Below are 13,861 nucleotides of genomic sequence, written 5' to 3' on the forward strand. Positions count from 1 at the left end.
GCTTCTTAAGCTTCTTAAGTTTCTGGGAAGGCTCTTAAGTTTCTTAGAAGTCATCATGTGAGTCGGATAATCTATAACGCTATCAAATAATCCTAAGAAAAGGAGAACGAGATACTCCATAAGAGAGAAGATTGGAAATAGGGTTATAAGAATCCGGAAGAAGTTGGAGGTTAAGTAGTGAGTCATAGGACTCGACGTACTTGTAAAAGCTATTACTTGGGACATTTTACATACTAAGCTACTTGAGTACACGTCGAGCTTAAGTATCATGAAATACATAGGCTCTTGAAGTAAGACGAGATTACGAGCTCAAGAAAGAGAAATAAGGAAACGTCGCTCCTACTCGAAGCAAGTAGGTGATGAAGCAACTTGGGGTGGACCCCCCACCCTCCATGTGGCAGCATATGATTGGTTGCATGAGATGATGTGGTTGCCTAAGGGCTTGACACGTGTCACTCTTATGGGCTAACATGTGTCACTTTCCAAAAAGGTTATTTACATGTGTAAAGATGACTAATCTTTACTTTGGACTTCATTTTACAACCAAAAAACGTGAGAGAGAGGGAGAGAAAAATGTGAAAATCAAGAGAAAGAGATCCATGGATTTGGCTCAATTAAAGTTAAGGTTTCGTATTTCGCTCCGTGAATTAATTATTTAAGATATCCTATGGTTATATAGCGGTTTTTAATAATGTAAAATCTCATTTTGGGGCAGCAAGTAAGAGATACAAACAGTCCGTTAATTTTCAGCATGTTATGAGAACTTCCGAGACAAGTTTTAGCATGTTTTAGCTTGGTTCTCTTCTTCCATATTTTAGTAAAGGTTTTGACATGATATAAAGGAGTTAATAATGTAATGTTATGGTTTGTATCAGCATAAAATGGATAGCAAAAGCCACAACATTTCAGCTGCAATTAAGGAACATCCGAGGCTAGTTTTGGCAAGTTTTGGCCAATTTCAGGTAAGGTAAGGTCCTTTCTTTTCATTTGGAGTTTATGTTGTGGTTATGGAGTGTATTACACGCCTTGTATGTGGCTGTAAGTATAAAAATTTCATAGAGATGTTTGATGTTAGAAACAATCTAAAATTGGTGTCGTTATAGTTAAGTTGAAGTCGAATAGTATGTTATTGTTATGGTGCTGCAGGTTGGGGGTGTTTTAATTGCATGTTGCAGGGATGTAACATGGGTTAAAATAGGTGTGGGTGCTTCTGGTTTCATCCAAATAACCCTCCATTTCGCGTGGTTAGTGATTTTACGGATTAACGATTAAAAACCTTATTTTGGTATCGTGATTTTGGGAGAATTGTTTGGGACTTGTTTTATGTAATATTGAAGTGGTGTAAGTGTGTATTGTCTGCTGTTTGTTGTGTTTAATATGGATGCTAAGGTTTGGAGGTTAATTGTAAGTTCGTATAGGGCGAGTTATAGAGGGGATGTTGCCCGAATTCCATTAACTTCTTAACTAACTAATAGGCTAGTCGAGACTAGTCAAGAAAGGCGAATAAGGGATTGATTCCTATGGGTGATTGGTTGTGGATTTAGAAGCTCAAAAGTTAAAGGTTATTAATATTAATATTACCTTCCTGTTGAATAGGTTCATAGGACGACGAGACAAGCCGGGTTAAAGGCAACCGATAAGAGCTATGTGAAGCTACCCTTTCTTTTCTTTTGGCATGTATTCAAGCTAAGTAATGAATGATATGATCTTGAGGGTAAATATACTCATAAATTCCTAGCGTAATTCACGGTCCTCATTTACTTCTTGATGAAGGCACTATTACAGTAATTGAACTAGGACTTCTCAAGCCTTTTATACGGTAGGAAGTGATGAGTATGTAAAGCTTATCGCTTTATTTCTTTTGGCATGTCTTAGATATAAGTGGAATGTAATATGTGCTCTGAGGATAATTCTATTCGTAAATCTTCGAGAATGATTCATTCCTTTGACCTATTTCCTGATGTTAGAACTCCTACAATAAGTGAGATATTGCCTCTTAAGTCTTCTATATGAAGGGAAGTAGTAAGTATGTAAGGCCTATCTCTCCCTTGGTTTGGCATGTTTCAAATGTATGTAAAGCCCGTCCCTTTTGTTTTTGGCATGTCTTAGATATAGGTTACAAATGATATGTATATTAAGCTTGGGGTAACTCTATTCATAAGCTTCGAGCATGACTCATGACTCTTATCCACGTCTGAATGCTAAAACTCTAAGGGCGGTCGAGCCACTACTCTCGAGTATTTTATATGTTGAATAGTAAGTGGAGATATAAGCTCTTATTCCTAAGGACCCTACAATAACAAATGTCCTCAGTTCCATAAGTTGTTGGGCACTTCCTGGATACACGTTTCTGGTTCACTTATAGCTGTTAAGACTCTTAAAGGAGTTAAGCTCCTATTCCCCAAGTCTTTTATATGATTGAATAGTGATTGGTACAAAAAAGCTCCTCTGTTTAAAAGGCTCTGAGATATCCAATACTCAAACTTCTATAAGCTGGTTCATACTATAGTAATGTATGACTATGAAGTTGAGGCTCCAGTTAACATAGTCCCTAATGGCATCTAGCGGGTACTGGAGATCATTCCTACACTAGTTTCCAAGTGACGGTTCATTTGACCGTTTTGTTGATCCTTAAATGATGAATTCATTTGCATATGGTTATTCACTACTCCGCTCGCGCATATTGCTAATACCTTATTCACCGCATCCTATGAAGGGCCAGGCATGATAAATAATGAAATGCTTATTAATCGTATCCCATGATGGGCTGGGCATGATAAATGATGAAATACTTATTCACTGCGTCCCATGAAGGGCCGGGCATGATAAATGATGAAATGCTTATTCACCGCATCCCATGAAGGGTTTGGGCATGATATATGATGAAATGATTATTTACCGCGTCCCATGAAGGGCCGGGCATGATACACGATGAAATGACAGCTTCACCAAGTCCCTCACTGAAGGGACGGATACAGTATATAGGCATGCATATGGAAACATAGTGATACATTTGTAACCCCGAGTCCCATAGCGGGCCGGGTATGGTATGTGAGAAAGATATACACACCCTTATTTCACACAGTGTAGGTATAGTAATTCGTTAACTGTTATATTTATTGCCTGCATCCCTATTTCAGTTGAAAGCTCGTTTATGCTATGTTATCCTTAATATACTCAGTACATGTATCGTACTGACCCCCCCTTTGTTTGGGGGGCTGTGTTATATACCCGTAGGTACTGACGCACATTTTGGGGATCCTCCAACTTAGGGTTCCACTCAGCAAGTTTGGGAGAAGCTTCATTGAATCAAATCCAAGCTTTTGGGTACTAGACCTTCTATATATATATTTGTATATTCAGGGTTACGGCGAGGGCCCTGTCCCGCCTTATATTGTTATTAATACTCTTAGAGGTCTATAGACATGGAAGTGGGTTATGTTTATACATGTGCTCGTTCGTGTCTGTATGATTTATTTTTAGGACGTTCCCATTGTCATGGCGGCCTTTTCGGCTCACATACATATATATTATGGGATGAACATACATGCTATGGTAGCCTTGTCGGCTTATGCGGTATATTGCCTAAACAATATATGTGATAAGTAATGACCTCTAGGGGGACAGGTTGTGCCAATACGTAACCATGCGATAGGGGTGTACGCGAGTGTCCATATTGGACACCCAGTCACGGCCTATGGGGTTGGGTCGTGATAGAAGTGATATCAGAGTAGTTCGTCCTTGCACTGTCTACAGACCGTGTCTATTAGAGTCTTGTTTATCAGTGTGTTGTGCACTACATCAATAAATAGGAGGCTAGACCTTCTAAGATCGTGCGATAGAGACGAGTCATAGAGAATGAAATTCCTCATACTAACATGTGGTTTCAGCAGAAGGACAACATCGATAGAAGAATGTGACTAATGATATTGGAAGTTACAAAGAACGCAGGTAAGCAAAGGCACGAAAGATGTATATCATGTGAGGTATTGAAGTACGATTGACATGTAAAGTTAAAAATGGAAAGGAAAAGTAGACAGGGCAGGGTAACAGGTACAGTTTGAGTTGGGCATATGAGGTAAGTCCATCATTTTTACTGTTGTTGATATTGGGCGCCCTGTGTGGCTGCGGTATGATACGATATGAATATATATGTTGGCCTTGTGAGGAATTGTTGGCATTTTATGCATGCAGGTATTGAGATAGTAAGAAATACAGAGGAAACTTTACCCAAATTTTCTTAGAAATAAAAGGAGAAGGAGATACAAGGTTGTAGTATGCCTTGTCCATAATAAGAATGAGATTTGACTAAATTACGAGTAAGGCTGGCCTTGAGAAATAAGTTAATGACAAAAGTGATGGTAATAGTAACGAGGAGGTCAATATAGCTATGGAAAAAGAATCTGGAAAAGACTAGTGAGACTAAGGGATGATTTAGAGATGACACCTAGATCTAGATAGAACAATATATTAAGGCTACATTAAGGATATTACTCGAGTACCAGTGTTCAAGACTGGAGTTGGTACTATATATTGAGGATTCTAAGCACCTCATGATTGTATTAAGGTTTCGTATAGGGGTAACCTAAAGTATAGGTGATGTAAAGGAAGATATGGAAATAGCGCAGTATACTAAATAGGTTGGAAAGGACTCATATGCATTTGGAACGTTCGAAATAAACAAACAATGACATGGATACACCCTAAAGTATGAAAGTGGACAAGAGAAGTTCAAGCATAAGAAAAAATCAACCGACACTATCATATGTAAATGGGAACGCTTAAACTTCAAACGAGATCCCATAAGGGATGGATGCGATCATACCAGCACTAACGCACAGGATCCCATAAGAACTCCAAAGTTAAGAGTGATTGGGCGGGAGTAGTACTAGGATGGATGACCCTCTAGGAAGAAAAAGAGGAAATGAAACATAAGTATCCATACCTATTCCCTACGTCTACAAGTAATCCTAACTTTTAGAACTCTGATATTGATGACTCGATGAAAGTATATGTTATGGCAATGGGACAGACGAACTGTTACACCCCACACTTTTAAACTCGGAATGTCTCTTACATTCCTTAGATATTATCATGTGAGACGGATACGCTATGACACTATCAAATGACTCTAAGGAGGGGAGAATGTGATACCCCATAGTAGAGAAGGTTGGAAATAGAGTCATAAGAATCCGGAAGGAATTGGAGGCCAAGTGATGAGTCGTAGGACTCGATTTACCCACATAAGCTACTAACTTGGTTTTCCTACATACCAAAGCTACTTGAGTACGTACCAAGCTTACGTAGCACAGATTACATAGGCTCTTTAAATAAGATGAGATTATGAACCCATGAGGAGGAGGAAAAGATGACACGTGGCGGCCAATGAAGGTGTGACACATGGCATCACCTCAAGAAAGTAGGTGACCCACCTGCTTGGGGTCAAGTAGGTGACCCACCTGCTTGGGGGAGGTGGGCCACACTGCTATATGGCATCCCCACGTTGCTTGCATGGACACGGTAGCCCAATAGGGGCTGGACATGTGTCCCCCTTAGGGGATGACATGTTTCACCTCTTGGGACCACATGTATATATAGCATATACTTCATTTCCTACACTTAAATCTACAGTAAAACAAAGAAAACAAACCCTAAGTCTAGAGAGAAACTAGCGACGGCTTGGAGGAAAAAAAAAGGTAAGTCCCAATTTTGTTCCGTGAATTAATTATTTAGGGTATACTATGATGATATAGAGATGTTTTAAAATGTAAAATTCCATTTTGGGGCAGCAAGTATGAGCTACAAACAGTCCGCTACTTTCATCACGTTAAAAAGGTTTCCGAGGCGCAATTTTGGCCAATTTCGGGTAAGGTAAGGCTTCTCCTTTAAATTTGTACTTTATGGGGTCGTTATGAAGTGTATTATACACCTTTTATACTGATGGAAGTGTAATAAAGTTGTGAAAATGCTCGACGTTCAAAATAAACTAAATTGGAATTGTTATAGTTAAATTATAGTCGAACTGAGGCGTTGTGCATGTGGGGGCTGCTGCTGGTCGTGTGGTGGGGTGTTGCAGGGACTAAAATTGTTCTAAAGGAGGTTGTGGAGATTCATTTTTCAGCCACATGTCCCCCCACTTCATACGGTTAAAGATCTTGCAAAACGGAAACTAAAAACCTTATTTTGGTATCGTAGTTTCGAGCGAGTCGTTTGTAGTTTATATTGTGTAATGTTGACATGTTATATATATATATATATATATATATATATATATATATATATATATATATATATATATATATATATATATATATATATATATATGATCTTCTGGTTATGTTGTTGGTTGTCTGTAGGTATTAAGTACCTAATTGGGAATTCGGATAGGTCACATTAAAGAGGAGGTGCTGCCCAATTTTCGTTAACACCTTAGCTAAATAAGGAACTAATTGAGAAGGCGAATGAGGGGTTGAGTTCTATGAATACTCATGTGTATCCCAAGGTGCTGGAAAGACAAGGCTTGTTAATACTCGTGTTTATTTTATATTACTTAGGTTCAAAGAAGGACGAGACGAACAGGATAACAATTAACCCGAAAAAGGTATGTGAAGCTTTCTCTTGGCATGTTTTGACATAAGCATGTAAAGCCTATCCTTCCTTTATTTTGGGCATGTCTTAGATTTAAGTGACCAATGATATGTTTATGAATCTTGGGGTAACTCTATTCATGAGCTCTGAACATGATTCATGATTCATAATTCATGTTCACTTCTGAATGTTAAGACTCTTAAAATAGTTAAACCCCTGTTCCTCGAGTCTTCTCTATGACTGTATAATAATTGATTAGACAGAGCCCTTCTTTTTACTAAAGACTCTGAGATAATTAATGCTCAGACTTTTATAAGATATTTCACACTAGTATGTGTCTAAGATTTCCAAAACTCCTTTTTACTCAGTCCTTAGTGACATTTAGAGGGTATACGTCAGATACTTCCTACCCTGATCTCCAAGTGATGGTTCACTTGATGAATTCATTGAGTCTCTGATAATCATTTAAACTGTGTTTTGTTTCCCACTACTCTACTCGTGTATACTGTAAGACTTCTTCTCTGAGTCCCGGGCCGGTTATTGGCTTTATGCACAATTCCACTACATTATTCATCGCGCCCTCACTAGGGGGCCAAGTACGTATGTATATATGTGATAATGTGATGATGTGTTGTAATAAGGAGGTGATGGTTCTATAGATATGATTCATCGGATCCCTGATAGGGCCGGCTATATTGAAAATTTGAGCATGCATGATTTTACTTTCCCAAGTATAGGTTTCTGATTTGATATTTTATCCCCTGCTTCTCTATTTCAAATATGCCTCTAGTCGTATTGTGTTATGTTTTACATACTCAGTACATATGTCTTACTGACCCCCTTTTCTTGGGGGGCTTCATTTCATTGCCACAGGTATTCGTATAGGTTTTTGGAGTCCGTCAGTTTAGAATTTCGCTCAGCTCAGCTGGAAGAGGCTCTATTGTATTGGAGCTTAGTTTTTGGCACTGCCCATTGATGTATAGTATTATTTTGTTATTCAGGGGTACGGTGGGGGTGCTGTCCCGCCATATGTTGTCATTAATATTATTAGAGGTTTGCAGACATGTATATTTGGGTTGTATGTGTAAGCTTTGTCCAGCTGGGTCTATATGAAATATTGTAAAAGTTTATATGTATGGCAGCCTCGTTGGCTTACGTGCCCTTTCATAATGTGATACAAATGAAAGAGGCTACTGGTTTATGAAAATATTATCACCCAATAGGGTTCTATTGTATGCTATTATGTTAATTATAGTTTGACTTGACCACAGCTTATAGAAACGTATACGGGGATTCAGATCAGACCCTAGTCACGGCCTACGGGGTTGGGTCATAACAGAATTAGTATTAGAGTAGTTCGTCCTTGGATTGTCTGCAGACCGTGTCTAGTAGAGTCTTGATTATCGATGTGTTGCGCGCCACATCTATAAATATGAAGCTACAGGATATTTAGGATGTTACATCTCTTTCATATATGAGATCGTACTATAGATCTGAGTCATAGGAACATTCCTTATACTAACCTTAGATCTTAACAGAAGGACGACATCAACAGAATGAAGTAATTGATGACATGGGAGGTTATGAAGAACGTAAGTAGGTAAAATAAAGGCACGAAAGATAGGTATTGGGTAAGGTATTGACATATGACTGAAATGTAAAGGAGAACCCTGAAAGGAAAGTAGACATGGAAGGGCAACAAATGCAGTTCGAAGGTGGACATACGAGGTAAGTGTTACACCCCGTACTTTGGTACCTTGGAACGCTTCATAAGCTTCTTAAGTTCCTGGGAAGGCTCTTAAGTTTCTTAGAAGTCATCATGTGAGTCGGATAATCTATAACGCTATTAAATAATCCTAAGGAAAGGAGAAGAAGATACTCCATAAGAGAGAAGATTGGAAATAGGGTTACAAGAATCCAAAAAAAGTTGGAGGCTAAGTAGTGAGTCGTAGGACTCAACGTAATTGTGAAAGCTATTTCTTGGGATATTTTACATACTAAGCTACTTGAGTACACGTTGAGCTTAAGTAGCAAGGAACACGTAGACTCTTAAAGTGAGACGGGATTACAAAACTACAGAAGAGAAGTAAGGAGACGATGCACCTACTTGAAGCAAGCAGGTGATGCACCTACTTGAAGAAAATAGGTGATGCACCTACTTGGGGTGGACCCCACGCTGCCACGTGGCAGCTTTGGGTTGGAGGTTCAGATGAGGTGGCACCCTAAAGGGCTGCCACGTGTCACCCCTAGGGTGATGCCACGTATCATCTACTAAGACAATATATATATATATATGTATTACATGACTCTTAAGGTCATTTCTATCCAGAAAACTTCAGTAGCAACCAGAAAAAAAGAACCCTAAGTCTAGAGAGAAAAAAAGGACGGCTTAGAGGAAAAAATAGGTAAGTCCCGATTTCGTTCCGTAAATTAATTATCCAAAATATATCATGATGATATGGAGGTATTATAAGTATAAACGCATGGCTTGGTGCAGCCAAAATGGACAGCAAACAGTCCACGCAACTTCCAGCAGGCTAAAGAGGTTTCCGAGGCGCAATTTTGGCTAGTTTGGCCAATTTCGGCTAAGGTAAGGTTTATCCTTTAAATTTGGACTTTATGGGGTTTTTATGGAGGGTATTATTTACCTTTTATACTTCTGTAAGTATTAAAAAGTCGTGGAGATGCTCATCGATAGAAACAATCTAAATTGAAGTCGTCGTAGGTAAATTGTAGTCAAAGTAAGGCGTTGTGTGTTTGGAGGCAGCTGCTGGTTGTGCGGTGTGTGTTGCAGGGACTAAATGTGTTCTAAAATAGGTGGGGAATATGATGGTTGCATCCACATGACCCCCGCTTCATACGGTTAAAGGTTTTGCAAATTGGAAACTAGAAACCTTATTTTGGTATCGTGGTTTCGAGCGAGTCATTCGGAGTTTATGTAGTATAAGATTGATATAAATTGTAGATATATATATGTTGCGGTTACTATTCATAGAGGTATATAGTCACGTGTATGTGGGTTAAGTGTAAGTTGTCTCAATTATGCCTATACGACGTGTGGTAAATATTTTTATGTTATGGCAGCCTTGTAGGCTTGCATGCCCTTTCATGTTACGATATAAACGAAAAGGGCTACAGGTTTATGAAAATGTTATCTGGGGCTCTATTACATGATATTGTTTTATTTACAGTTCAATTTGACCACAACTGATAGTTAGGTATACGGGGGGTCCAGGTCGGACCCCAGTCGCGGCCTACGGGGTTGGGTTGTGACAGAAGTGGTATCAGAGAGGTTCGTCTTTGGAGTGTCTATAGACCATGTCTAGTAGAGTCTTGTTTATCGGTGTGTTGTTCACCACATCTATAGATAGGAGGCTACAGTACATTTAGGATGCTACTTTCTTTTAGATCTAAGATCGTGCGATAGAGCCGAGTCATAGGGAATGAAATTCCTCATACTAACCTGTGATTTCAACAGAAGAACAACATCGATAGAAGAAGTGATTGATGATATTGAAAGTTACAAAACAGGCAGGTAAGCAAAGGCATGAAAGATATATGGCAGGTAAGGTATTGAAGTACGATTGACATGTAAAGTTCAAATGGAAAGGAAAAATAGACAGGAAAATGCAACAGGTGTAGTTCGAGTGGACATATGAGGTAAGTCCATTTTCATACTGTTGATATTGGGCGCCCTGTGTGTTTGTGATATGATATTATCTAAATATATACATGTGTGTCCTGTGAGGGTATTATGTACCTTTTATACTGTTGTAAGTATTAAAAAGTCATGGAGATGCTCAGCAAAAGAGACAATCTAAATTGAAGTCATTGTAGTTAAATTGTAGTCGAAGTAAGGCGTTGTGTGTTTGGAGGCGGCTTCTGGTTGTGTGGTGTGTGTTGCAGGGCCTAAATTTGTTCTAAAATAGGTGGGGGAGATGATGATTTCATCCACATGACCCCTCTTCATACGGTTAAAGGTTTTGCAAAATGGAAACTAAAAACCTTATTTTGGTATCGTGATTTTGAGCGAGTCATTTGGAGTTTATGTAGTATAAGATTGATGTAAATTGTATATATATATATATGTTTCGGTTACTATTCTTAGAGGTCTATAGTCACGTGTATGTGGGTTAAGTATAAGTTGTCTCAATTATGCCTATACGATGTGTGGTAAATATTTTTATGTTAGCCTTGTCGTCTTGCATGCCCTTTCATGTTACGATACAAACGAAAAGGGCTACAGGTTTAAGAAAATGTTATCGCCCAATGGGGCTCTGTTACATGATATTGTTTTATTTATAGTTCAATTTGACCACAATTGATAGTTAGGTATACCAAGGGTCCAGGTCGGATAATATGTCCATTATTTCTTTATTATTATTGACATTGAAAGCCCTGTGTGGTTGCGATGTGATATGAATATATATATGTGTTGGCCCTGTGAGGCATTGTTGGTATTTTTTGCGTGCAGGTTTGAGATAAGTAAGGAGTATAGAGGAAACTCTGCCGAAATTTTTCCAGAACAAGAAAAGGGAATGAAACATAGATTTTTAAGATGTCTTAGAAATTGATAACAAGTAACCCTATTATGTTTAACAAAAGCTATAAGAGGTACCCTTCAGGTCGTCGATAAGGGGTACCCTTTTTACTTGAAGAATTTTATTTCGGAGAAACAAAAGCCTATTTAAGTGGTAAAGTTCAGACCATGGTATCTCTAGCCGTATTTGTGTTGTAGGACCGAAAAGAAAAAAAAGCTCAGGTTGAAGGGGAAGATGTCCCGCGATTGAGTTTCACTCTTTTTTAAAAAGTACCAAGCCCCAACTGCTAGTTGTAAACTAGATAAGTTGTTCATAACTTGAGGATAAATTCAGAAGGAGACCATGTAGGTCAAGGCGCACTCGGTAGGTGGATTGAGTTAAAAGCCTATGTTGGGTACACAGTTAGGACAAGAGACACAAGGTATAAAGGAATGATGCGTATGCACAACATTGCCCCAAAAATAGTGGAACCCTTAAAAGGCAAAGACGGCAAACTTAAGGAATAAATGGCGCAATTTCCATTCACCCTAAGAAACAAAGGATATAGGTTGGGATAAAGCTACTACTTCAAGAGAACCTTGAATCGTTATCATCGGAATACTAGAACTGCCTAATTGGAATTGGAACGACTACAGGTGCTAAGTAATTCTTGGATAAGGAAAAGTAGAAGGTGGCCTTGGATGAGTTGTTTCTGGGTCACATTATTCAAGTACTGATTAGTAGACAAGACATCACATTAAGTATGGAAAGGTTCTCATCGCTTCGTAATTTAGCCAATGCTCCATACATGGATAGTCGGGTTATAAAATATACAGAGAGACGAAGACATGATACAGTATCAAGTAGATTGGGGAAAGAGATTGGATGAAATTAAGATGGGACATAGAGACATAGAGCAAGGTATAAGAAGATAAAGGTGTAGGTACCCTCTAAAGGGGGGAAGCCAATAAGAGAATGGCAAAGGTAAGGTAAAAGCAACTGATATGACAGCATATTTAAAATGGATGCTTAAACTTTAATAAGATCTCTTGCTGAACTAAGTTAGGAAGGTCTGGAAGTCACCAATAATTAGATGGAAGCCAGAATGTTATGTAAGGTAGTGTTAAGAATTTTTTTTAACAAGACCTCGAATGACATAACGCTAGAATGTGGGTGCATATAAAAATAAAAGGGTATAGCAATGAAAGGAAATCAAATAACTCAAGAGACACTATAGAGGATAATGACATTATGTTAGACCAAAAGTCAAAAGGATGTCTATAGAGTTGGTCACAAAGGGTGTTGCGACAGATGCATAACCAAGGAAAAAGGAACACGAAACCTCCTATGATAGGCGATGAGAAAAGCAAAGAGTGAATGAGGGAAAAGAAAGAAGTATAACGACATGGGGCAAGCAAGTTTCAAGGTGAATAAGATGTGTACAGTAGACTGGACCAGGAGACTGAAGGACTACGTCTATCTCCTACAAGTTGCATCAGAATGGTTGTGCAACCTACGAGTATGTGTATATAAGCGTCAATCTAAGAGAGTAAGTACATGACAAAAGGAATAGGGGCTTAATAATGACAAGGCAATTATGATATTTTGGATACCCACCAAAAGCTGCGAAGATAGGATAAGACAAACTGTCGGGATGAAATGAGTACCACGGGCAAGGTAAGGTGTGGTCACAATTGGATCAAAGATCTACCCAGACACCGATAGTAGGGTAAGGGAGGAAACGGCAGGGTAACACATAAGACCTAGCGAAACGATGCTAGGATATTTCTCAGGTTAAGTTAAGCACCTTATCACATTCTCGTAAAGGTAAAGGAAGACATGAGATAACAAATCTAAAGTGTTACCAGCTGGGGTAAGGAAAGTATGAAATGGTTTAAGTAAGACGGGAAGAACTAGCTTGTTACTACAGGATGGCGAGCTCATATGCCAAACTCCTTTGGGATTATGCCAGCTAATGACAGACAAAACTCAAAGCGGCTATAAAGGTCACTATATGAACGAACTTTAGCGCTACTCAGTAGCCAACCCTAATGAATGGATGCATACAAAAATGGGTGAATACAGTAGGAGATTACGGACATGGTCATAGTGGAACTAAAGATCTACCCCTATACCGGTTGCAAGATAATAGAGAAAAAGGCAAGGCAAAACATAAAGACTAGCGAGACCCCGCTAAGGTAAATCTTGGGCTAAGTTGAGTGCCCCGCATATTATTGCAAGGATTACAATGAAATGCGACATGAAGACTTCCTAAGGAGGTCACCCATCCCAGTATTACTCTCGCCTAAGCACTCGTAACTTCGAAATTCTGATAGAATTTAGTGCATTAGTGCTAGTATGATCGCGTGAGATGCAAGGATCTGAACTAGCAACGGAAAAAAGACATGGGATTATATACCTAGGGTACTATAAGTTACGTTGAGGGAATTGTAAAAAGAGCTTAAGGGAAACCAGCAGGTTTAGCTAATTACTAACTGATGGCGCACTTGAATACCACAGTTCTTCAATATAGTACCGGTTAATGATAGGCAAACCACAGGATGGCTATTTAGGCCAGTGGGCGAGGGAATTTCGACACCACTTGGCAGCCAACGCTAAGGATTGAAAAGAAAAACCCAAAAGATAGAGTGCCAGTTAAAGTTCTTAAAAGAATCGAGAGGGACTATACGAGGCTAAGGATTCCCAAATTATCAACATCATTACGCACCTATTCTATACTTTTCGAAAGTAGG

At 38.9% G+C, this 13,861-nt stretch overlaps 1 pseudogene; it reads right to left on the reverse strand.

Moving 5' to 3' along the window:
- Positions 1-13,358: 13,358 nt before the first annotated feature.
- Positions 13,359-13,478, reverse strand: LOC129881231 (5S ribosomal RNA; annotated as a pseudogene).
- Positions 13,479-13,861: the final 383 nt, after the last annotated feature.

Source organism: Solanum dulcamara, chromosome 2 (assembly GCF_947179165.1).
Source record: "Solanum dulcamara chromosome 2, daSolDulc1.2, whole genome shotgun sequence".
Classification (NCBI taxonomy): Eukaryota; Viridiplantae; Streptophyta; class Magnoliopsida; order Solanales; family Solanaceae; genus Solanum; species Solanum dulcamara.